The following is a 26,173-nucleotide window of genomic DNA, read 5'->3' on the forward strand; positions in this document are numbered from 1 at the left end:
GTAGTCTAGGAAGGAAGAAAGACTTGTTTCCAAATCATCTTAACACAATTTTAAAAATCCCTTTTTTTGTTGTGGCGGTATGACATAGTACATAGATCATGATTGCAATGGCCAGGGAAGGAATTCTGATTTCTGATGTTCCTTTAGACACTTGATGGTTAATGTAACTAACAGCTATCTGAGATAGTAAGGGAAGAGACCTCCATTTTTTTTTTTTTTAAAGATTTTATTTATTTATTTGACAGAGAGAGACCACAAGTAGACAGAGAGGCAGGCAGAGAGAGAGAGAGAAGGAAGCAGGCTCCCCGCGGAGCAGAGAGCCCGATGTGGGACTCGATCCCAGGACCCTGAGATTATGACCCGAGCCGAAGGCAGCGGCTCAACCCACTGAGCCACCCAGGCTAAGCAGGGTCGGGCCTGGTTAGTACTTGGATGGGAGACCTCCATTTTTTGAAAAGGAACATAGAAAACCTTAGAATACAGACCTGGTTGTCTGGTGATTAATCCTGAGGAATACTCATTCCAGACTTCTGTCTACCCGCCACAACCTCAGTGCTTTCTCTTGGTTACTGTGGATGTTTTCTAACCTCTGCAATCTGTGTTGCAGCCTAGTTGGGGCGGTATATTGTGAATTATGGCATTCCTTTGCTTGAGTTTAATATTACACCTTCCTGTATGTTTTTTAAAAAAATCAATTGCATGAAGTCATAGTTTACTCTTCTACTCTTTCATTGGTGAAAGCCAGTGATTTTAATGTAGAGCCTTGTTTCATTTGTTAGTTATACTTGGTGTTCCATTTAAAGTACCCCAGCTTGGTGCCTGAGGAAGTCCCTGGACCTCATTTGGCATTTTGTCCAGTTATCTTTACCCAAAGGTTTTAGCCAGTGTCTTCATTGTTGCTGTTTAATCCATTCTGATTCTGCTTCCCTACGCAAGTGTGTATGTTTCAAAATAAAGAGTCCAAATACAGGAGAGATGGAATGTCTCTGGCATTTTTGACAGTCAGCTTTTACAATTAAATCTTGGGATAATTTCTCATCCTGATATCTCTTTTATGACTCATGCTGAGATTCCTAATTAAATAACTGTCCAGGTGTTCCTTGGTTCTGCCCTTATTAGACTTTTCAGTGTGTCTCCTACTGCTAAGGTCAAGATTTTTAGCCTGTGGTTTCCTACATTTTTCTCTAGATTCCTCTCTAAGAACTCAGTAGGTGTTAAATAACCTGAACATTTAGTTCTCTCTCTTTCTCCTATTTTAAAGCAGGAATGAAGGAACTTTCCTGAGATGTTCCCTGATTTATCAGTTACTTATTGTTAATGTTTTTACATCTTTATATTTACTTCTTTATTTATTTTGAATGTATCTCACTTCTTCGTCCACTGCTGTTTATATGAATTGGCTGTCTTAATCGATGTTTGCTTTGTGGTACTGAGGATGTCAGATGAATAGAGACCTAATCAGTTCAGGGCAATTTTTATGAAATATTATTAGTATTTACTGATTGCATAGGATTTTATAGTTATAACTTTACTATGTGAAATTGGTGCCTTTTTTCAAGAAACTATAGAGTATGATGTTAGAATATTATTAGAATGTTCAATTTGAGAAGATGGGAAATTGTTTTTTCAAGCTTTTTAATAGAAGTTTAATTGCTTTTAAAACTGTGGATATTATTGTTTAAATTTTTAAAAATTGAAGATAATCAGCACTTGATCTCAGCTGTACAAATTGTAAAATCAGAGAGATTCAAAGTATCAGAATTGCATTCATTGTAGATATGTAGGAATCTTTGTAATAAGAATTCATATTTTAAAAAATAACAGGAAGCAATAACCTGTATTTATAGTTCATTCTGTCCTGAGCTACTGCATTATTTCATATCTTTTCAGTGTTTATCTTATCAGTATAGACCATTCAAAGAATTTTTCAAATGCTTAAAAACACTCCTTACACAAAACATATCATCTCTGACACTTATGAAACAGGTATTTGATATTCAGACTTTTAGTTACTTATTTTTTTTTCTGCAAGGGGAATGGGTTAACTATTTTCAAATATGGTTTTTGACAAGCTATCATCATGATCAAATTTAGAAGAGATTATTATTGGGCTAGTTTTAGTATACTTTTTGAGCAAAATATGAGATTTAAGAGATGTTTCTAACACTTTCTACCATGAAAGACCCATTGGTGTCCCTTTTGAAAACAAACCAGAATAAAGAGTAAAGTAAGGTGAGCGCAAAACCTTCTTCTGAAAGCGAATGTATACAGAAACAATTTGAGCCAAGTTTGACCTTCGTTCTTCTTTTTAAATCTTGAGTGCCAGAACCTGTTAGCTAACATGGTCAGCAAGATTAAGCCATGGCAATTGGCTATGGATCACGAGCAGCAGTTGGTTATGGATCAGGGGGTTACAGTCAAGACTGCACTCTACTTCTAGTTCAGAATGCCGACTTGTGAATTAGTCTTGTTGTTTCGGATTTTTCAAGCTGTAATGTAAAGGAAGGGAGGAGTGTCTAACCTCTTGTAATAACCACACACCAACACATCTGGGCCTATTAAAATCAAAACAAATGAAAACCTGAATGGTTTACAAATAGTGAAAAGCAGGATTTTTCCTTAGAGATAGGAAAAGGCATGATGAAGACAGTAGTGTAGAAGTCCCATGCTTTTATTATGTGAAATCATTCAAAACTTAAATGTGTAGTTAAAAACCATTTCATTTATATATTTTTTCTTCCTTAAAAAAAATTTTTGACATAATTTTGCCTTAGTAAATTCTAACGAAATTTTGAAAGAGGCACTATGTAAGCCATGTTGAGAAAGTAAGATGAATGAGTTTTGTGAACCAATGTTTTTATATTTTTGATGAGTCAATTTTTGCCATTAAAAAATCAGGGTAATAACTTGAAATGATTATTAAAATGTTTTAATATTAACAGATCTTTTAGGAGGCTGTTTCCTTAGTGAATTCAGATCCCTCTGTTTGTGCTTTGGAGAAAATGGTGATTCCTCTAATTTGTTTCATATTAAGTAATTCCCCCGATATAGAGCCCAGAAAAAGTTAGACATTTTTGATATTTCCTGGACAGAAATAGCAGTTTCATCAAGTCTACGGAAAGCCAAAATAATAGATGATAGAACATGGGTCCCTAGAATTGGGAATGTTGGTTCCTGTGCTTTAATTCCAAAAGACAGGTAACTGCTTTGGTCATATCTTGTCCTTGCTCCCCACCGTTGCATTTGAGTATCTTAGCCAGTCTTTTGAAGCATTTTATTTATTTGTTATGTTGACCAGTCAACAAAACTCACTTTTAATCTATTGGACATATCAAAGTATATGTACAGTGTTTTAATCAACTACTAAATAGAAGGCTAGTCTAAGCAAAGGAAAAAATACTTTATAAATCCTGCTTTTTTTAAAATATTTTATTTATTTATTTGACAGAGAGAGAGGTCATAAGTAGGCAGAGAGGCAGGCAGAGAGAGAGGGAGAAACAGGCTCCCCACTGAGCAGAGAGCCGGACGCGGGGCCCGATCCCAGGACCCTGAGATCATGACCTGAGCCGAAGGCAGAGACTTAAACCACTGAGCCACCCAGGCACCCCTAAATCCTGCTTTCTTGATCCATCCATAAATTTATGTATCCAACCTCAGCTGCCCATGTCATGGTTCTTGATTCTAGAGAAGATAGTCTTCGTGGATGCAATGTACCACATTCTTTGGTTTCAATAGCACATTACCAGGAACGTATTTATATGGGCATTTTGTTGCTAAAGCTTAGTCTTTGGGAGAAGATATCTCAGTGAGAAACTTACTTTTCCAGACATGAACAGTGTTATCTCCCTATTCATGTCTCTTCAAACCCCAATCTTAGAGATGTCCAAGTGGCTTATATTGTGTGCTGTGCGGGCAGTGTATCACATCACTGATGGAACCACACTGGTCTCCTAACACTGGGCTGGCTGGTTGCGGGACTTTTGGGGCATTTGGCTTTCTGGGTCAGAGCCAACGATTTAGTGAATTCATCCACACATGCCTTTTTTAGTATAATTGTGAAACTTGAAATTCTTATCTTTTTGTTAATCTTTATGAATTTTAATCTTTGGGATGAATGTACAATATTCCTTTCTTCATCATTTCATACATGCATTAGATGGCAAACTCCATTAGATGGCAAATGCCATTGCTGCAGCTTTCCACATACTCTATCTCATCTGAAAGCTTTCTACTTTAAATGCTGTATTACAGGTTGCTTATTTACAAGTGTTTTTCTCCTCCCTGAAGCTTCATTTTGCTCTTGAGAGTATACGAGTATTTTTCATACACAGTATTTTCTATTTTGGCTATAATATATTCCTGTGTGCTTTTCTTTTTTTTTTTTTTTTTTAAAGATTTTATTTATTTATTTGACAGAGAGAGATCACAAGTAGACAGAGAGACAGGCAGAGAGAGAAAGAGGGAAGCAGGCTCCTTGCTGAGCAGAGAGCCCGATGCGGGACTCAATCCCAGGACCCTGAGATCATGACCTGAGCCGAAGGCAGTGGCTTAACCCACTGAGCCACCCAGGCGCCCTCCTGTGTGCTTTTCATATATTTTGTTTGTCTCTGTGTGTCTGTCATGGGATAGAGCACCATTCAATATGCATTCTTCTTCCTCCCATCTAACCAGGAGAGAGGCTAATATTATAAAAAAGGAGATGATTGTTCTTAAACCATTAAAGAGAATAATTTGAGACCTACTCTCACCTTATAAGGAGATAAACCTTGCCTTTTCTTTTCCTTCAGTATGATTAACTATAGGCATTTCAGGTATCTGCTGAGCAGAATAAGGACTACCTTTTCATGCGTAGTAGTTGTCTAAGGATCAGAAATAATTACTTTGTACATTAGCCTTCCTGGTCTGTATGACCTGGTTAATTAATTTTTTGCTAGGATAATAATAATAGATATATATTTGAAGGTATGCTTCATCATTAAGTATCTAAGTGACCTCTAATTTTAAGAGCTGGACCTTGGCATTGATTGTCTTTTGGAGATGGCTGCAGGAGCTGACACGAGCCTGATGAAAGTCAGGAGCCCTCCAGTCTCATGGAGTCCCTCTGTCATATGTTGTATCTCTGTTAATTGTATTTAGCATTGATAAACAAAAAGCAATTAGAGTGCTCCTGTTTTGGCTCTAGCCAATAGTTCTTTTTTGTGTTATTGATCAGGTAACGAATCTCCTTCCAACAGCCTCTGAACAGGACTAAATAAACCCGCTGGAAGTAATTTGATACCACTATTGGCACTGTACGTGGATCTGATACTCTCTTGCAGTGAAATGAGAGTTATAAACAAAGCTTAGAAGTCTAGGATTAGCCCCCAGCTTCAGCAAGCCCTTAAAATATTTTGTAATTCTATCTTCAATCATGAATTAGCCAGGAAAAACAGACCCTGTCTCCTCTATTTCTCCGCTGTATGCTGTTTTTAATTGCCCACAGGCAGGCTGTTGTGATCTTCTTTGGATGTTTAAAACCAAGATAAAAATGCAAATCTAATTATTTCTTTTATGTAATCTAATTAACTTTTTAAGTAATGATAGATGCTCCATAGCTTGCTTCAAACATTTTAATAATGAAGTTTCTGAATTATAAAGAATAGGTAAAGCTGCTCTAATTCAGGAAGAGCAAGGGCCTTCCCAGCTAAAAATTTAAATTCTCTGTGGATTAGAAACTCCGATTTAGCCACGCTAGACTGTTAAAGTTGGAGTGGATCTAAAAATAAGAAGTGATACTTGCCCACATTCTATGAGTTACTTACTATATGGAGTTATTAATCAGCCTTCTACCTGTTTTCTAAATGTGGCCCATAGCAGAGATGGCTCAGCAGACCAGAGCCTGAATCTCAATGCTTTCGAGGCACTGGGGCTTCAGTTACCCTTACCCTCTCTAGGTGACCCTCCCTTGTCTATTTTACCTGCTTATACTTATCTCTGACTCCACTCCCCAGCTCTTTCTTAAACTGCCGATTCTAAAAATTCTGGGAAACCAAAGTCTTTGCTTCTTTCTGGGATTAATGAAAAAGGGAGAGTACATGACCTCTTCAAAGGCAGGAGGGTATGGAATGGAATGGGCAGATGACCCAGGTGGTGCTGGCATGTGACATTGCCATTATGTAACACTGAATCAATCCCATGGGGAAAAGGCAGCAGTCTTCTATTTTTTTCTTGACGTCTTTGATTACACTGAGAGCTCAGTTTAATGTTAGTCTTTAATACCTTTCTAGGATGTGCTAATCTCTCTCTGTAGGAAAGACATAGAGAGAGAGTGAGAGAGCATCTTAGTCTCAGAGTCACTGAAGGCGACAGCATTTAGCTACAGATAAAATGAAATAAAATAAAAATAAAATAAAACTTTGATTTTTCTTTTTTCTTTTTTTTTTGCATATGCATATATATATATATTTTATTTTTTTTTCACTGTAACAGTATTTATTGTTTTTGCACCATACCCAGTGCTCCATGCAATACGTGCCCTCCTATTACCCACCACCTGGTTCCCCCAACCTCCCACCCCCTCCCCCCGCCCCCACCCCTTCAAAACCCTCAGGGTTGTTTTTCAGAGTCCATAGTCTCTCATGGTTCATCTCCCCTTCCAATTTCCCTCAACTCCCTTCTCCTCTCCATCTCCCCATGTCCTCCATGTTATTTTAAAACTTTGATTTTTGTACTTACTTGGTTATCTTGTATTTATAACAAGAGTTTTTAGGTTTCTATTTGAGGTAGTGCTATAAAGTTTCCTTTTGAAAGAAATGTATTTAAGCAAAAAAAAAAAGTCAATTTAAATTAAAACCTTAAGCAAATAAGAGTTGCGTACTTGGGTATGGCAAAAATTATGAAAATGGTCTTTAATGATAACTTTTGGGAAAGCTCTGAAAAAGTACTACACTAAGAGGTATTAAAAGATCCCCCTTCACACTGCTTCCACTTTAACAGAAGGCTAAACTTGAAACATCATATGGAAGTCCCCATGCTTCTCATTTGCTCATGAGGTGGGGTGAGGGCTGGTTGCTGTCCCTGGTGGACAACAATATTGTGAGTTTATCATTAAGCTATATTTAAAGATAATCCTGACATTATGGGTTTATTATTTTTTTTTTACCTCCTTTAGAATTAAAATGCTTTTTCTTTTTATGAAGTAAAGGCGATAATGGATGATATGTACTTTCTTTGTTTTCCATTTGGTAAAATAAGACATTCCCAAATATATATATATATATATAGATAGATAGATAGATAGATAGATATCTATATAGATATCTAGATATCTCCATATATCCCCAGTTTTGTTTTTCTTTAGAACTTCTTTGGAACTTTTTCTCCAGTCCAAATCCTGTACTTTATAGAAGAAAACCGAAACTCCGGACTTGTCCAATCTTAAAAAGTTAAATATTGTCTGAGCTATGAGTGGAACCAACTTTCTTGGCTCCTAGTCTAGTGCTCTTTCCAACATTCCAGGTTGTGTGTCAATTTGCCCTTTTTGTGACTCGAATAAATCTTAGTGCACTTCAGTTTCCTGGTTTGTAAAATGTGGAAAATAACAACTAACATCTAAAAATCTCATTACATTCTCTTTGTCCTTAAACAGAAAAAAAATTGAAGATTTGCCATTAGAATCAGTTTATATCCCAGAACTACTACAACTATGGGTATATACCCACAAGGAAAGAGATAAAAAGAATATAATTGAAGTCTTCCTGTAGTGTAGTATGAAATGTATTCATGGCTGAGTGACTCTTTTGGTATTTTATATATAAACTTCTTAGATAGTTAATTATTTTACTTTCTGGGGGCTTTAAAGTGATATGTCTTTATATTGAGGGTCGATCACCTTTAATGTTAATACTTTTCTTTACAGCTACCTTCTCCAGCTGACAAAAGTGAGCAGTGAGTGACAGCATTTGATGCCAGTGGTTCTCAATCTTGGTTATACCTTGTAATCACTTGGAAGCCTTTTAAAAATACTAATGCCTGGGTTCCATCCCAGAGATTCTGATTTAATTGGTCTGGGGTACAGTCCTAGTAGAAAATGGCTAAAAACTCTCTAGAGATACTAGAGGACAATCAAGACTGAGAAATACTGCTTTAGATGGTGTAATACAGACTTAATGATTAAATGTGAACTCTAAGTTCTTTGGACCATCTATTTACCTGTCTAACATCTGTGTATCTATATTTATATCAATAGCTATATATATCTAGGTAAATAGAGGGTTGGACATGGATTAAACAAATAATTCTTTAGCAGCTGAAATATATTTTAGACTTTGGTCACAACTATTTTACTTAAAAGCTAGAAAGCTTATGAAGGATCATGGTTTAAACAACTTAAATAAGTTTAGTTAATTGTTCTAATAACTTGATTTTTATTTATATGTAGGTATACTGGCAAAACAAGAATGTGTTGAGATCAGAATATTTTTTTTCCTTTGGGAGGTGGTATTTACAATAAAAATGAAGGATAGCATTTCATAATAATATAAAAAGTTTTAGAAAATAAATTCTCAGTTACTACTTAAACAAAATGATCCAGGAAATCAATCCATTATTTATTTTTGTATGTGTTTTTTCAAAAAAATTCTCTACAAAATTGACCACATCGTGATATACTTGTAGAATGTACAAACGTGAATGCGCCTTTACGCTAGATTTGTACATATAAGTAGAAAGTATAGAGAATAAGAGGCATTATTTCAGAGGGTTTGTAATTTAAAATTGTTATGGAACTAGCACAGGTATTGATTAAATAAATTCAGATTTAAATTCTAGTTCTACTACTAATTAGCTCAGTGATCTGTTTTGCTACTTACTAGGTATGAGACAAGTTTCTTAATGCCTCTGAGTCTGCATTTTAATAGTAATAGATGGATCATAATAGTACTTATTAGTTGTGAGATTAGAGAGCCTCATATAAAGCCTCTAGTATGTGCTCAATGCATAGTATCTATCAGTATCTGTATTGTTGCCTTTTTTTTTTTTTTTACCAAGTATAACATTTCAGAGTACCTTATAGAGAAGAATATATTCTTCTCTATAAGGTGTGTGTGTGTATGTATATATATATATATATATATATATATATATATATAGTATCTGTGTTTGTAAGTATGTTTGTATCTATATACACATGATATTTAGAACTCACAAATTAGCGATGTGAATATAGGGTAATCAATGTTGATGCGCTTAAATCTATTATGACCATGATAATCTAAAGGAAAAGAAAGAGCAGTAGTTTTCTCTGGCTGCCAAATGAGGGCTATTTCAATTGTCAGTGAGAGGAGAGTAAGTTTATCAGGCACTCAGAAGTAGTTGGCTAAGAATTAGGGCTGCCTGGAGATTGTCTAAAAGAGAGCACGGCATTTTATTCTGGAAAACAGGGCCAAATTCTCACCTTTTACAACAAAATGGGCTTTCCTATTAGATCAATAGTGCTTGCGAAGTTAGAAGGACAGTAAATGAACCTTTCAAATTATTTTATAGCTTAAAAAAAAAACAGATGAAGTTACATGATGTAGCAGCACAAAATGCAAAAGTCTTTCTTGTTTAAAATAAAGTTGTTCATATAAATCTTGTGTATGCCATCTCCTGTAAGTCAAGCATTTGCCCAGCTTTTGTGAATTATGTCTATACTTAGAATTTAAGAAGTTAAACAGTATGCATACCAGACTTGAGAGATGGGAAATAAAAATTGATATACTGTGTGACTCTTGATATAGCACAGGGAAATATCTTTTAAATTCTGAAGGGATGTACTGACATAACCATTTTTAATTCACATAAGGTAACTCCCACTCAAAGTTATTAATGTTAGAGTCAGATAGTTCTACTTGTTCAAAATAAAAGAAAATAAATGATGCAAAAGGGATCAGGGTCTCACTGTGAGATGCTGGATTCATTTTATCTAACACCCGATCCATTAAGAAAATGTTGAAGTTGTAACATTAAACAATGAAAGTCAAGGAATTCACAGATCAGAAGAAAGGATCAAGTCCATCCTCAGTCAGGGCATAGTCATGACTTTTGTTGAACACACATTTCGGTGAAAGATTTGAATTTTCTACAGTGGCTGAAATTAGTGCAGATGGAAAGGGCTGTCAGCTGGGGTGACTTAGCTGCTGCTGGAACATCTGACAAGGTGGACAAACTACTGTAAAGAACTCGTAGCAGGCCTGGCTTATTCTGTACTGGACTAGCATCCTTCATTTCCCAGCTGCACAAAGGTTGGCTGCTCCTTTATGCATTCTTTAGTTGTAGTATTCATAGGAAAGGGGTGGGGGAGCCAAGAAAGCTGATTTTAGTTTCAGTTGGTCGTCTAGTAACTTTTTTCCTTTTTGAAAGTTGTGATGATGTCAGGAACCAGTTACCCAAAGGGAAAAACATTCCTCATGTGCTGTTCTTTGATAAAAGATATAAGTAAGTCCTAGTTCACTGTTTCAGGAGCTAGCTGTGGCAGAAGTCATTTGTTAATGTACAGAGAATTAGTTAAATATAAGGCTCTTTAGGATTCCCATAATTGAATGGTGCCTGAGGAGGCAATGCGGGGCTTAAAACTTCAAGGAGAGGAGAGCTCTCCAGCTGCTGGCTCATGTATTTGTCTGTCCTAAAGGACCTTTTTTCATCCTGTGGCTGTCAGCTTCTCCTTCCTCCTGACTTGCATTTCACCGAGAAATCGAGAATGTCATGATAGCTCCCAGATCATCAGTTTAGGTGCTGGAGGCTGGGGCTTGAAGGTATCAGCATAGATATAGTGGTGGAAGAATGAGCTTAACAGCAGAAGATGTTGCAGAGGAAGGAAGTGCACATTGACAGGAAGGTGTCACCTTGCTCAGTGATGAGGAAAGGAGGCTTCAGAAAAGGAAAATGTAGTTCCAAGTTTTTCTCTCTATCCTACTCTGTGTAATTCTTTGTAATGCTTTGTGCGGACTCAGGTTTCTAGATTTTATGTTTGAAGGTTAGATGGAGTAGAGTCACAGTTAGATGCGCTGGGATGCTCCAACGAGAAGCTTAGCGAGCAAGACACCTGACTGGCTCACTCCTAGTGGAACATGTGATTCTTGATCTCAGGGTAGTGAGTTTCAGCCACACACTGGGCATGGAACCTACTTAAAATAAGAAAAATAAGAAATAAATGGGGCACCTGGGTGGCTCAGTGGGTTAAGCCTCTGCCATCAGCTCAGGTCATGATCTTAGGGTCCTGGGATTGAGCCCCACATCGGGGCTCAGCAGGGAGCCTGCTCCTCCCTCTCTTTCTGCCTGCTGCTCTGCTTACTTGTGATCTCTCTCTCTGTGTCAAATAAATAAATAAAATCTTTTTAAAAAAGAATTGTAAAAAAAGAAAAATAAGAAATACATACATACATACATATTTTTAAAAAGGGAAGAAAAGCCCATAGGAGCAGGCAAAAGTGAGATAGTAGTATTCATTATTGGTTCTAGCCAGAGGTTATTCTCAGAAGATCAGGTAGACCAGGTCAGATCCACAATGATAGGGCAAGCATGTAGTCTGATGTTGGAGGGATTCCAGCCCATGGCTGGAGTATCTATAGTGCAAGGGTGGAAACCAGAGCAAAGAAAAATGATGTTGAGCTCTTGAAGATGGCCTCCATACAACGGCTCTTTTCCTGTTAAGATTGTCTGATTTGGTTCTTTGGCGATTGTGAGATACACTGGTCTCTGGCAGGGCCCTTCCAGGGTCTCTGTTTTAAGGTAGAAGTACATCCCTGGAATTCCTAGGGATCCCCTGTGGGAGGGAAATTCAGATCATTGGTGATCCAGTGGAAGAGGTCATTGGAATTCTATGTTTAGGACTTGACTTCCATATCAGTACAGTTATCTTTCCTTCTCAGTAAGATTGGACCTGACTGTGGAGACCTGATTTGTGATATAACATCTATCAGATATACTGTATACCTCAAGTGATTATGTGTACAATCTTTAAGGCAAATGTCTTCTTATAATAGAATCATAGTTAAACAATTTTTTCTTGTTTTAGTTTAGTTTTTTAAAAAATTTTCTAACATGTATTGCTTTTGTATAAGAAAAATTAAAATTTTAAATGTACTTTGAAAGAACACTGATTTTCAATATTAGTAAGATTATTAAATTTTTTGTGGTATATTCATGTGATGGGCTGTTACAGACTTTTAAAGATATTTACAAATAATTTTTAATGATTTGAGGTAATACTTACAATATATCATCAGGTGGAAAAAACCCAGAATGCAATAATGTAAGTACATTATAATCTCAGCTACATACAAATAGGCATAAAAAAGACTGGAAGAGAATGAATTGTTTTTATAATTAGCTTTATTATTCTTATTTTACTTTTTTTAAAATGCAGGTAACAAAAAAGGAGCAGGCATCTATCTTCTTATCTTGTGATCACCTGTCGGATAGATTGTGATCACCAATAGATCATCAGATCTTATGATTTAATTGTCATATCTGATTTCTGGTTGCTCAAATAGAGCTTCCAGTTAATAAAAAACACGAGGTCTCCAAATAGTTGGAAAAAAATGTGCGGGTACAGATCTTTCCAGTAGTGTCAGACTGTTTTACTGAAGACATTCCATCTCTTCCTTGTTTTTCCAACCATCTTTGCCTAGGACACTGAATTAATCCCACAGACTTGTAGGTTCCTGTTGGCTTGGGGAGGCCATAATTTCAAGCCTAGTAAAAAGGGATCCATGGAGATGATAACTGATCTACTCACAGCAGAACTTGTTCTTCTCCCTTCTATAGAAGGTATATAGTCCCAACTGGGGGATAATAGTATTAGAGCAGTGTAGGGTGGCAGAAAGAAGCCTAGACTTGGACTCAGGATGTCTGTGTCTAGTTTTTGTTTGGCTAGTAACTATATGACCTCTGGAAAATTATTCTTCTGCAATGATTTTCATTTTCCATATATTTAGAACAAAGATTATTGCAGAAACTCCTTGTCACTATGACCTCCTGTGACTCTGGATGAAGGGAATTAATTCTGGTCCTTGGGAAATGGAGAGTAGTAGGCGGTTTTGCCTAAGAAGGTCGCAGGCAAATGTCACATTTGGCCACAGCATAAGCCATGTCCCCCTAGGAATGTTTGCATTTTAAACCATTGAAAGGTTTTTTAAATGATGAGGTCAAATTCATGTTTCCTTTGTGGGGTATTGGGATGGCTTGTAATGCCTGCCACATGAAGTGATGACTATCGGGGATTCTTAGAAAAACATATTTAGGAAGAGGGCCTATAAATGCCTGCTTTCAGTCTACACCAAACACATTTCTGCAGCCAATGACAAACTCCTGCCATTAGGGCTATATAATGGAAAGGGTGACACAAACTTCATTTTAGTGTTGCTAGTGAAATATTATAATTTTTGGGAAAAAAAATCCTTATAGCTTTGCTGAAGTATTAATTGCAGGAAATTACAACATATCCTCGTGTAGAATTATGTCAGTGGCATATATAGCATGTAACACCTTTTCCTAGTCTCTCTTGTTTTCACCCCAAGTGTTGCATTTTCATTTGAAAAGAGATGTGTTAAGTAGTTAGAATTTTGTCTAACTGTGGGGGTGGTGCTGAGTGAGGCTCAGACTGTCTGAAAACAATTAAGCTGTGAAGGGGAGACTACTTGGTTATGCTTTCTAGAAGTAGGTTTACTGCTTGAAGCATAATGTTGATATGGATATTCTTTCGGCCATATCCTGATTTCTAGCTTGTTAGGTTTCATCGTCTAGTCCCAATAAATTTTCCAACTACAATTTATTTATTGGGTTGCAAGATAAAAAATGAGAGAATTTCATTTCTGATGTGTGGTAGAGTTTAATATGGTTTTCTGATTTCCTCCCATTTTGTTTGAAGTAAATAGGGTAATTACTCACTAAAATTCTAATATCTTTCAGGGCTTTAGGGATGAATCTAAAACAGAACCATATAATGTTTTATTTAAGCAAATCCATGTTCTTATTAGGCAGTTCACCTTAATGTCATTTTTTATAAATAAACTTTGTTTTATTTTTTCAAGGGTTATTTAATTAATTTTGTTGTACTACCACATTCTGACACTGCATCTGCTAAGGCCTGCAGGACGTGATTTGTGGTTTAAAAATGAAAATAATTTATTATTTGAAAAATGATAAATCAGTCGGGAATGATACATAAATATGAATGTAAAAGAGTCGAATGCACTTCCGTCTCATTTTCTTTTCTTTTGTACTAAAGCATCTGTACAGTTACCTGTGTTTGCACAAAGCATTTGTGCCAGTTGTACGTCTGATTAATATCTAACTAGATGTGAGTTAAACCTGTTCTGGAGAAACTACCGCAGTGCTGGCTTCTTGAACTGTTTATGGTTTCCATTAATTGTGGGGCTTTACCATATAACCATTGTATAGATCTGGTTTTACTTATGAAATCCAGATCTGCTTTCCGTCCCCACTGAGCAGGGTGAAGTTACTTGTGCTACCGGCTTCTTATTATTTTGGGGTTCATAGCATCTTGGGGATTGAAGCTGTCAGCCCTGAAACTCTCGGTGTTTCTATGGAAAGATTAACATTGCTGGAGTAAATCCTTGGTAAATTTGCTTTCCTGCAACACAGTCAGGTAAACAAGCACTTTACTTTTGAATAAAGTATTTATTTTAAAAATTATGGAAAGATACTCATTTCCCCACAGCCGTTCCCCTCTCTCCCTTGGATAAGAGAAGTCTAGACTAGAAGGCTTTTAAAGTCTGGTCATTAGTCTTTCATCAGAGCCTCCATATTTTTCCCCAGGGGGAGGAGTAGGTAAGGGAATGAGGTAGGGGACAGTACAGAGATTTCTGTGTAAAAGGTAACATTGTCTTTTCTCCTGAAGAAGGCTCAAAGATCATCTTATTTTCTTTGGAAATGAGAATGTATGAGGGGACATTTGGTTGGGTTTATAAGGCCATTTTATTTTCCTAGTAAAAAGAGCTGCCTTCGTAAGTAGTGGTCTTAATTCCAACCTGAAAGAACATGGTGGCTGAGTGTTCCAAAGGGGCAAAATGTATTGGATTTAAATAGGACAGCAAGTCTGTCCAGTTCTGGTCCTTGACCATTTCAGATTTGCCAGAGCTAGCTCCTGAATGTAGGTTGAAAAGCAGCTGGGAGATGTACTGGTAATTCACAAAATGGGTGTTCTCATTATTAACCATAAAGTGTAGGAAAGATATCTGGGAAGAAATCTAAGGAGATTCTGCCTCTCCGTTTATGCCAGCAGTGTTTGGGAACATTCTCATTACCTTTTTGACTAGAAAAGGCATATTGCATGTGGAAAAACAAAACAAAACAAAACAAAAAACCAATAGGAGGTCCCCCCTCCCTTTTTTTTGACTAACTAGCTGTGAAGTTGTGTGAGAAAGAGAAAACACTTTGAAAAATGGTTTGAGCTCTCGTGTATTAAGCACAGCAGATGAAATGATTTATTGGGTTTTATACACATTCTGTAAAGGGTAAGCATTGCTAACAGAATGAGTGGCAGCCTCTGGGAGCTGAACAGGCCCCAGGGACTAGTCTTTGTTCCTCTGGTCTTGACAGGCATGTGTCTCTGTTAAATGAGAGCTTAATTTCTCTCATATGTGAACAATTTCGAAGCCCAACAAAGGCAGCCAGGACTGGAGCTATTTAAAAGAACCAGCACAGGAGGAAGCATTCTTGAAGAAAGGGGATGCTAAAAGGCTAATTACTCACCATGGCTTAGCAACTATTTTATTTTTTCCCTAAGCAAGGTTTATTAACATGGATCTGCCACATTTTTTTTAACATAAACACGCATTAAAATTACAAGGTTATATTTTTATTCTTTGTGAAATAGCCATTTGCTGATCTCTGCTCATTGAAAAGAGGTGCCCCCATCAGCAGTGGTGGTGTATATCATGGAATATTAATTCACTAGAGGGGGATGGGAGAAGCAAATATACTTTGGATCCTTTCTCTCTCAAGTGGAAGGAATTTAAAGTATTTACTAAGCAGCATCCTTGGCAACACTGTGAACCCTTTCTTTAGACAGTAATTGCTTAAAATGTGGAGGGGATCTTTATTTCAACATTTTCCGTGGGTGTTTCAAGCCATGATTTGTTTAGTTTGTCTCAATTTGTGGACTCTGGCATCTGGGGGAAAATCCATGTTGTTGAAGAGGCATATGTAGGAAGTTACAGGTATATTTCCATTTACACTGTTCATATTTTCTTAAGGTTTTATAAAATAGATCATTTTTCCTCCTTTGACTTGTATTATAATCCTCGTTAGCCCTTTATCTTGATTTCTAACTACTTATCTTTAAATTTCTTTACTTTTCCTTTCAAGCTTGATATCTTCAGCTAATTATCTATAAAAAGTATTTAAATGTATTTATATGACAACTATTATATTATTAAGGTAAGAATATATAAATATGAACAATAATTACCTTCTTATTTATCTGTTTTGCGTGTTTTTAAAACAGGACACACCAAGTATTTAAGTTGTTTACAGAAAAGAATTTTAGAAATGAAAGAGAAATTTATAATTTCTTTTTTTTCCCCCATTTTATTTATTTTTTTAGCGTAACAGTATTCATTGTTTTTGCACAACACCCAGTGCTCCATGCAAAATGTGCCCTCCCCATTACCCACCACCTGTTCCCCCAACCTCCCACCCCTGACCCTTCAAAACCCTCAGGTTGTTTTCCAGAGTTCATAGTCTCTTATGGTTCGCCTCCCCTTCCAAATTTTTTTTTTTTAATAAACATATAATGTATTTTTATCCCCAGGGGTACAGGTTTGTGAATCGCCAGGTTTACACACTTCACAGCACTCACGATAGCACATACCCTCCCCAATGTCCATAACCCCCTCCCCCTCTCCCAATCCCACCTCCCCCCCAGCAACCCCCAGTTTGTTTTGTGAGATTAAGAGTCATTTATGGTTTGTCTCCCTCCCAATCCCATCTTGTTTCATTTATTCTTCTCCTAATTTCTTATGAAGACACGATGTTGAATCTTGAGACAGTTTGGCCAAACTTGACTCTTGATTTATTTTAGAAGTAAAACAATGGCCTTGGTTCTCTTGATGATCACCAATAATTTGCTGAATCACCTTTGGCAAATCACTTAATCCCTGGGGCCACAAATGCCTCATCTGTAAATAAAGGGTTTTTTTTTTTTTCATCTCTAAACTTCTATGTTTTAAGAATGGATCTCTGAAATAAAATAAATGACGTGATTGCAAAGTGCCCGTAAAAAATTTGTTGAAAAATCCCCCTGAAAAACATTATTACAACTCTACATTTTGAATTTTTTAAGTGGGAAAATAAGAAAGTCTTCAAATATGATACCTTGACTGGCATAAAGCCAGACATGCAATGTTAGCCTTTTATGGGACCAACATTCTACTGTACATGACAGGCTCTGTGTGGCACAGCAAAAATGTGGGAAAACTGTTGATTTTATTTGTAATGATGGACAGCTGACAGATAACTCTTTATTGCATTTATCAAAGTGGTCTTCATGAGTGAATCACATTTTTCATATACCATTTAACAGTTGTAGTAAATTAAAAAAGTATAATTTCGGCCTGCATGGCTATTTCTACTACTGTATAGGTAACTCCTGAAAGTGTCTGAGCCCTATGTATGGCCATGGTGATCTAACTCAGGAGAATGGGTGGTATCTTTACTTAGAGGGTGAAATGGTGACTATGTGACTTGGAGAGGAAAAAAATAAAAGCCATTTCCTCCCTGGTGCTTTTTTTTTTTTTTTAGTATTCTTGCTTGCTACTCAGAGGTACTGTGGTTTCCAAAAGAAGCCACGTTTTAGTAGAAATAACACATGCCAAACCACTTAAACTAATGACTAAGCATCTTTGTTCCAGATTTGGATTGTATTTGAATATGAAAAACAGTAAGATCTTCAGAAATGAGAGTCAAAGAAAATTCTAGCATCCTTATTTCTGACATGAATTAATTAGGTTAAGATTGCTTGCTTTTTTTTTTGTTTGTTTGTTTAGGATGTTATCCAGAATGAACAACTGATATCATTTCTCTGTAAATCTGCCTCTCTTTCTTCCAGTTTTTATTGAGATGTAATTGACATACATCACTGTGTAAGTTTAAGGTGTATAGCATAATGGTTTAACCAATATATACATACTATGAAATAATTATTGCATCAAGTTTGGTTAGCACCCATTATCTCATATAGATTTAATATAAAGAAAAAGAAAAAAAGAAAAAAGTTATTTTCTTTGCTTTTTAAAAAAGATTTATTTATTTTGAGAGAGAGAGCAAGAGAGCAGGGAGAGGGGCAGAGAGAGAGAGAATCCTGAAGCAGACACCACACTGAGCACAGAGCCCAATGAGGGGCTCTATCCCAAGCCCCTGAGATCATGACCTGAGTCTATCTATTTTTCTATGAGATTTTGTTTGTTTGTTTGTTTTAGTTTCCACATACAAGTGAGATCATAAAGTATTTATCTTTCTCTGACTTATTTCACTTAGCATAACATCCTCAAGGTTCATCCACTTTGTTGCAGGTGGCAGAATTTTCTTGTTTTTATATGGCTTGAATAATATTCCATTGTATATAAACACCACAACTTCTTTATCCTCTCATCTGTTTTCAGACACTTGGGTTGTTTCCATATCTTGGCTATTGTAAAAAAAATGCTGCTACAACATCATGGTGCAGATTTCTTTTCAAGTTAATGTTTTCATTTCCTTTGGATATATTCCCCAAAGTGGAACTGCTGAGAAATATGGTAGTTTGATTTTTAAGTTTTTGAGGTTCCTCCATACTGTTTTCCATAATGGCTATGCCAGTTTGATGTGCCCATTAGGAGTTCAAGGGTTCCCTTTAGTCTACATCCATGCCAGCATTTGTTATCTCCTGTCTTTTTGATAATGGCCATTCATACAGGCATGTGGCGATATCTCATTGTGGTTTTAATTTGCATTTCCCTAATGACTAGTGATGTTGAGCATCTTTCCATGTACCTGTTGTCTGCCTCTCTTTTTATATTTCCTGTTCTTATAAATGACATCACTTCGGGTCATTTGATCTTCACACATCTTATAATTGTCAATTCTAGTCCAATTTACCTTCAAATGTCTCATATCTAGCTTGCATTTTTCATTCCCACTGTTACCAACATGATCCAGATTATCATTACTTCATGCCCAAGCTGCTGAGGTTGAAGGTGCTCCTCACCTTCAGTCTGTTTGTCTCCACTTCACACATTCATTCCAAAGTATTTTTCCTTGTTGTGCTTATCTTCTCAGAGATGTTGAATTGAATTGTCTTGTTGCCCATGATTTTGACTTACCTAATACATTTTCATTGAGCATTTATTATATTTCTGACACTAGTCTTTGAGGATATGGCAATCTATGAAAATTTCTGCTTTGCTTACATTCCATTGGAGAAAGGTGGGCATAAATGAGAAAAGTGAAATTATAGCATGTCATAAGAACTGCTATGCAGGAAAAATAGAGAAGGAGAAAGAGGTAGTACAGTTTTAAATAGTTTGCTGGAGCAAAGCCTTTAAGGAAAGAAAGCAAGTTCAGTCAAGTGGATATCTGGAGTAAGACCCTTCCATGCAGAGGGAACAGCAGATGCAAAGACTCATAAGTAGGAAGAAGCCATCTCTATTTAAGGAATATCAAGGGGCCACCATAGCTGGTGGATATGGGGTAATTTTTTTATGGTGAAAAAAATGGAGAAGAATAGGAGAACAGAGAAGGCCTTTATATCATTGTAAGGACTTTGCTGTTTAAGTGGAATGTGAGGCAACTGTGAGTAGCATGGTCTGACTTTGGTTTTAACAGAATTATTCTGGATATTGTATTGCTAATAGACTGAAGGAGGCAGGAGTAGAAACTGGGAGACCATGAGAAGGTTATTTAGGCAAGTAATTTTGGTAACTTGGCCCAGTGCAGTAAAAGTAGTGAGAAATTGTTAGATTCCAGATATAGTAGGAAAGTAGAGCCAAAGAGATTTGGAATGAAGGGGAATGAAGTCACTTTCAAATGACTTCAAGGACTTTGACCTAAGCAACTGGGAAAATGGAGTTGCCATTCATTGGGAAAATTGTAGAACAGGTAACAGCAGAGGGTAAGAGTGAGAATATGGTGAGTGGGAATGAGGGGGAAATTCAGGAGTTTAGTGTTTAAGTGTTGAATTGAAATACTTATTAGAGATCCAGGTGGAGATATTGAGTAGGCAATAGGACTTACAAGTCTAATTCAAAAGGGAGATAAGGACTAGAAATGTACATTTGGAAATATCAATGTGTGGATGGTTTTTAAAGTTCAAAGTTGTTAGCTTGAATTTCATGGCCATCCATAAAATGGTTCCTATTCTTATTTCTAGATTTTCTTTTTGCTAGATAGTTAAGCACACTTGCCTACGTGTTATTTCCTGAACATGATTGTTCCTTCCTGTCTCCATGTCAATTGTCATATTGTTTTTTTTTTTTTTTTCTACTTGGAATGCCTATTTTTCTCCTCACATTCATCTTTAAAATCTAGATTTAAAATCTAGATTCATAAATCTAGAATTCATTAAGTCTAGTTCCCTGATCACCTTGACCTCTATCCCCTGCCTGAACTAAAGTCTTCTTTTTCTCTTCTGAGCTTACACAGCCTCAGGTGCTTTTCTTATAGGACCTACCACATGCTACCATACTACTACAATATTTTAGCCCATCTTACATGTCTTATCCTTCCAACAAGATCATAGAATCCTTGAAGACAGAGGTCACGTTCATTTTTACATTCCCAGCATGTCTAGCTTGATGTCTCATACATGGTGTATGTTTATTGAATATTGCTGAATTGAATAGTTGAAATCTTAAATCATTTTAATGGACAAAGGAGACAATCAGAAGTATTATTTTTTCTTCTTTTGTATGCTCATCACTTAATGAAGCAAATACTTAAAAAAAATATCTGAAATGAATGGTACTAAAATATTTAGCTCATAACTCCATGAGTTCTGTACAATGATGGAAATTTAGGAAATAGTGTGCTGAATTCTCCAGACATTGATCTGACTGAGGTTAAGGCTATCCAATTTAAAGAGTTAATAGTTGATGAATTGATTGGCTATTCAAATCTTGCTTGATTAAAGTTGGTAATCTTGATGAAGAAATAGTATACCTTTTATAAATAAAAAAAGTTTAATGACTTATTTGGAAAAATCATTTCAATGACCTGTTTGGATTGACTCTGATATGAATTAAAATGCTTAGAGCAAATAGGACTGTGAATGCATTTATATACTACAAAGTTTCTTTTGCCCTTATTTGTCTTTAAATTAGTGAATAATTTGTATTTATAAAAAAGAAATATTGAGTACTTATGATAAGCTAAGGACTTTTATAAGCCCTTTAAAAATGTCACCTCCTATAAGGTGGTGTGTGTTCCGTCCTTTAGATTTCTTTATTGAGCATTATTGAACTTTACTACAGTTTTTGAACAGTAGTGCTCTGGTTCTTTAGGGAAACTTCAGAAAGGAGAAGTAAGAGCTATGTTTTTTTATAGCCTAAATTTACTATCTGGTCTCTTTTTTGAGCTTTATAACTTCTATAATTCTTGCTTCTATTCTGTTAAAACCAGCGATCTCGAGAGTGGTAGATTTAATTCAGTTCTTTAAATGTTTGTTAAATGCCTTACTACTGAGCTGGAGATACCAAGGTGGAAAAGATAATGTCTCTGCTTTGTGAAGTTCATGGTTTAGTAAGAGAGACATCTGAACAATAATCATGTTATTGTGAAATGTTGTTGATTTTTTTATTTAATAATATTCTTTATTAGCTTTGTTAACTGATCATGGCCAAAATGTATTTTAGTTTTATCAGTATTCAGGGTCTATCTCTTAAATGTGATGGAGGTATCTGTGGCCTGTAAGTTATGACATCAAGTAGAACAGTAGTACTTGCTAGAACTCAGGAAAATACTCTGAAAAGTTTTCCTCCACAAAAGTAGATTTTTTAAAAAGATTATATTTATTTATTTGACAGAGAGAGAGATCATAAGTAGGCAGAGAGGCAGGCAGAGAGAGAGAAGGGAAGCAGGCTCCCCGCTGAGCAGGGAGCCAGATTCGGGGCTCGATCCCAAAACCGTAGGATCATGACCTGAGGCAAAAGCAGAGGCTTAACCCACTGAGCCACCCAGGTGCCCCACACAAAAGTAGATTTTTAAAAGAACTGTTTTACTATTTGTTATTTTAGTAATCAAACTAAAAACACAGTTAGCAATAAAAAAAAGTTTATTTCACAGACTTACTGAATATCTTCTCTGTGTATCGTGATTAAAAGCTGAGTATATGAAGGGAATAGAGGAAATATGAGACATAATGCTTTCTCTCAAAGAACTCTTAAAAGGACCAAGGAAACAAAATTTTCATATATTTTAAAATGTGAGAGCAATTGCAGTGTGTCTTGTCAGCAAGTACAAACCACTGATTATAAATGGAATGGCTAAATGCTACAGGTCTACTGTTCATTATGATTGAGAGTAAAAAGTTACAGACTACAAAATTTTTACTTGCCTTAAATTGAATGTAGTAGTATGTTGTACTTTTCATTTTCAGCAGTGTATAGTTAATAGTCATTTGAGAATTTCTATAGACTCAAATCTTTGTCTTGCAACCAATCTCTTTCAGAAATGGGTGGGGGAGCGCTTAAACAGTATTAAGCTGCTTCTAAAGCTAAGGCACAAGTATACCTTTCAATGCCCAAACTTTTCACAGAGGACACAATACATACCACCTGATGAACTATAGTTCACAGGAGCCCCAGGGAGGAAGTCTGCAGGCTGTTATCTTGCTGGGATTAACGTTGTCTTTGGGGTAGTTTTAGAAGCCAAATCCATGTGGTGTCAAGGCTCTGGGAGAATGGTTTAACCTATAACTTAGGAGGACTTCACTCAAGATTTATTGGCAAGATTTGCTTTTCACTTTAAGGGAGAGGTGCTTTTCATCCTGAGACTTGATCTGGAAATTGTGTGTGAAAGTTTTTTTCCTCTCTCCAGATTTTGTTTTTCCTGAGATGTTGTCTGAGAAAGCCTGATTTAGTCCTTTTTTGGTGGATGATACCTAACTTTTTTTTTTTGGATACCTAACTTTCTGAAAGGTTAGAACTGTATATCACTAGTTGTAACATTTTTTAAACATGCTTGCTTTCTATCATTTAATTCTCCTTTAAATGAAACCTTTCATTTATAAAAGATATATATTTTTTTAAGATTTTATTTATTTATTTGACAGAGAGAGAGACAGCGAGAGAGGGAACACAAACAGGGGGAGTAGGAGAGGGAGAAACAGGCCTCCTGCAGAGCAGGGAGGCTGATATGGGGCTCAATCCCAGGACCCTGGGGTATGAACTGAGCCGAAGGCATCTGCTTAAATCGACTGAGCCATCCAGATGTCCCAGTATAAAAGATATAGTTTAAAAAACCATAGGAGGGCATCTGGGTGGCTCAGTTGGTTAAGCCACTGCCTTCAGCTCAGGTCGTGATCCTGAAGTCCTGGAATCGAGGCCCGTATCAGGCTTCAGCTCCACGGGGAGTCTGCTTCTCCCTCTGACTTTCTCCTCTCTCATGCTCTCTCTCTCAAATAAATAAAATCTTTTTAAAAACCATAGGGAATTAGAATATTTGGGCTGGGCAGGGGATTTGAGGTTTTTTGGTTTTTTTTTTTTTCAAACTCATGCAATAAGAAGTGTATTTCACATCACTGTGTGATACAAGCATGCAGCACAACACAGGTATGCACCTTATAACAGAAACAGAAATTTCATTAAATGACACTTGTCTTACTACATGGGCTCTTTGTAGGAGATCTGCTTTTCTTTTTCTGTTTATTTGTCCTCTCTCCCTCACTTTTCCATGCTCTTCTCTGGTTCTCTTCTCTTTCTTCTCCCTTCTTCACATTATGTTTCTGGTTTTGTTTTGTTTTTCTTCATTTTCTCTTGTCTTCTTCATTCTCTCTATCTCTCATCTTTTCTTTTCATCGCCCTTTAGTCTTTTCTCTCATTCACTCATTTCTTTCACCTTCTCTCTCTACTTCTCCACCTTTCTCTTCTCTCTCATCCTTCTCTTTGTTTTTATTTCCTTTTATCTGTCCCTTTTCCTCTTTTTCCCTTTTCTGTTTTATTTTTTAAATGTCAGCTCTGTCCCATTAACTGGTCATAGCCACAAAGTCTGGTAAGCACTGACCCAGGCCAAACCACCGATTTCACATGTAAGAGAGCTGAGGCTGATAGAGATGGAGTTTTCCGAGATCCCATGTTATGCCCTGGAAACATCTAGTTATCAACAGAGTCAGATTTGGAGTATAGAACCTGGAAGATCTCCAAAGAAACCAAAACATTCTGGGCTATAAGGGCATCTTATTAAGCTTCTGAACCTAATTCTTCCTGTTTTGAAGAATACAAGATAGAGTTAGTTGAAATTTTAAGCAAGAATGTCTCAGTCAAGTTGTGGAAATTCATATGGCTTTCTAGTTTAACATGTTGCTATCATTATGAACTTAAAGTTATGATTTTTTTTGAGCAAAGAACAATTAATAGTTATGTATGAAACTTGAAGGCCTTCAAGGTTTCATTATATCTAACTGCACAGAATCCTTACTTTAGGACAAGAAAGCAATAGGACAGTCTATTAACTTATTTTCATAGTTCCAGGAAGGGTATGAGGGTGAAGACCATGAGCAGCCAAAGTCTGATAAGCAGGAAGTTTATCTCCCTGCCAGGGGTTAGTGTGTTTGAGCAGTAAGTGTCAGAGAAATATGCTAAGACAAGGTCAAGTGAGAACAACAAAAAGTCTAAAATCCATCTTTTCACTCAGTGCTACCAAGTGCTAGGTTCTATGGTATATCAAATGACAGAAAGAAAGAAGACTAAAAACCATTTACATCACCATTACATGGTATACACCTGACTTGGCTCTCAGAATGAGCATGTATTGACAACAGAACAGCTTTTTTTCTTGAGGGGGTAGGGAATTTTGTCATGCCAGTAAAGTTGTTCAACACTTTATTCTTCCTTTGTCCTACTTTTGTCTCCTTAGAATCTCACTCTATTTGTGCCTTTTTCAAAAATCTATTTTGTATGTGCAGGGATATTTTGTAATTTAGTTTCCTTTTTTTTTTTTTTTTTAAACTAGGAAGGCACATCAAATTTTTAACCATGAAATTTATAACAAATACTGTAAATAAACTTGATATAATATTTGGATTTAGGAGAATAGTTACTAGCTACTGAAACAATTGTGTTTTATGTTTAAGACTTTCATAATACATATATGAAATATAACAGACCCATTGTCAAATTGCAAGTCGTACAATCTTCACAGAATCTGAGAACAAAGAGAAAAGAAGAAATAGGAGTACTATAGGGTGTTGGAACTGACTCACTCTGGTGCACAAGGGCCAGCTGTGTCTCCTTCCCTAACTCCTTACTCAGTGACATCATGTGGTAGGTTGAAATCAACCACGGTGCAACTACATTGTAGAAATTGGCAAATGCTCTAAATCACCTCTCTTTCTTTTTCCCTTTCCTTTCCTTTCCTTTCTTTTCCTCTTTCTTTCTTTCCGAGTGGGTTTACCACATGCAACTGGGTGCAATAAAGGACAAAAGTATTAAACAGCAATACAATCAAACCTTTGACTCCTTCATTCTTGAGCTAAAGATCCTGGATGTCATTTATTTAATCAATAGCATTGATTTTGGATCAAGAGTTTAAAACTTTTTCATAGTTTTGCTGAAAACTTGGAGTTAATTGAAGAATTAAAAAGGGAGCTCAGTTCCAAAGATTCTTTACTAATTTAGAAATATTAAAGTAATTCACAGCCAAAAATAATTAGCCCCCCTGGGCTCACTACGCTGCTTTTGTAGACTTCAGGAAAGAAGAAAAATTTAGAAGTCTGATCAGAATCTAGCTTAAGAAAATGAAATACTCTACAGTTAATTTTTCTCCTTAGTCTACAATTTCATTTCAACAGTTGGCATATTTTATGTGTTCTTTGGTAAATTTGTGAACTACTCTGCTTTAATAGAAATGATTCTTCTTCTTATTTAACTTCATGTTAAAATGTAAGCACATTAGCCTCCATACCTTTTAAATAATTTTACCACACTTAGTATAATATCAC

The 26,173-nt window shown here is 36.2% G+C and overlaps 1 protein-coding gene across 9 annotated transcripts in view; it reads left to right on the forward strand.

Annotated features, from left to right (window-relative positions):
• The window catches only part of SOX6 (SRY-box transcription factor 6), a 645,777-nt gene that overhangs the window by 445,619 nt on the left and 173,985 nt on the right, over positions 1 to 26,173 (forward strand). The window lies entirely within an intron of this gene.

Source organism: Meles meles, chromosome 8 (assembly GCF_922984935.1).
Source record: "Meles meles chromosome 8, mMelMel3.1 paternal haplotype, whole genome shotgun sequence".
Classification (NCBI taxonomy): domain Eukaryota; kingdom Metazoa; phylum Chordata; class Mammalia; order Carnivora; family Mustelidae; genus Meles; species Meles meles.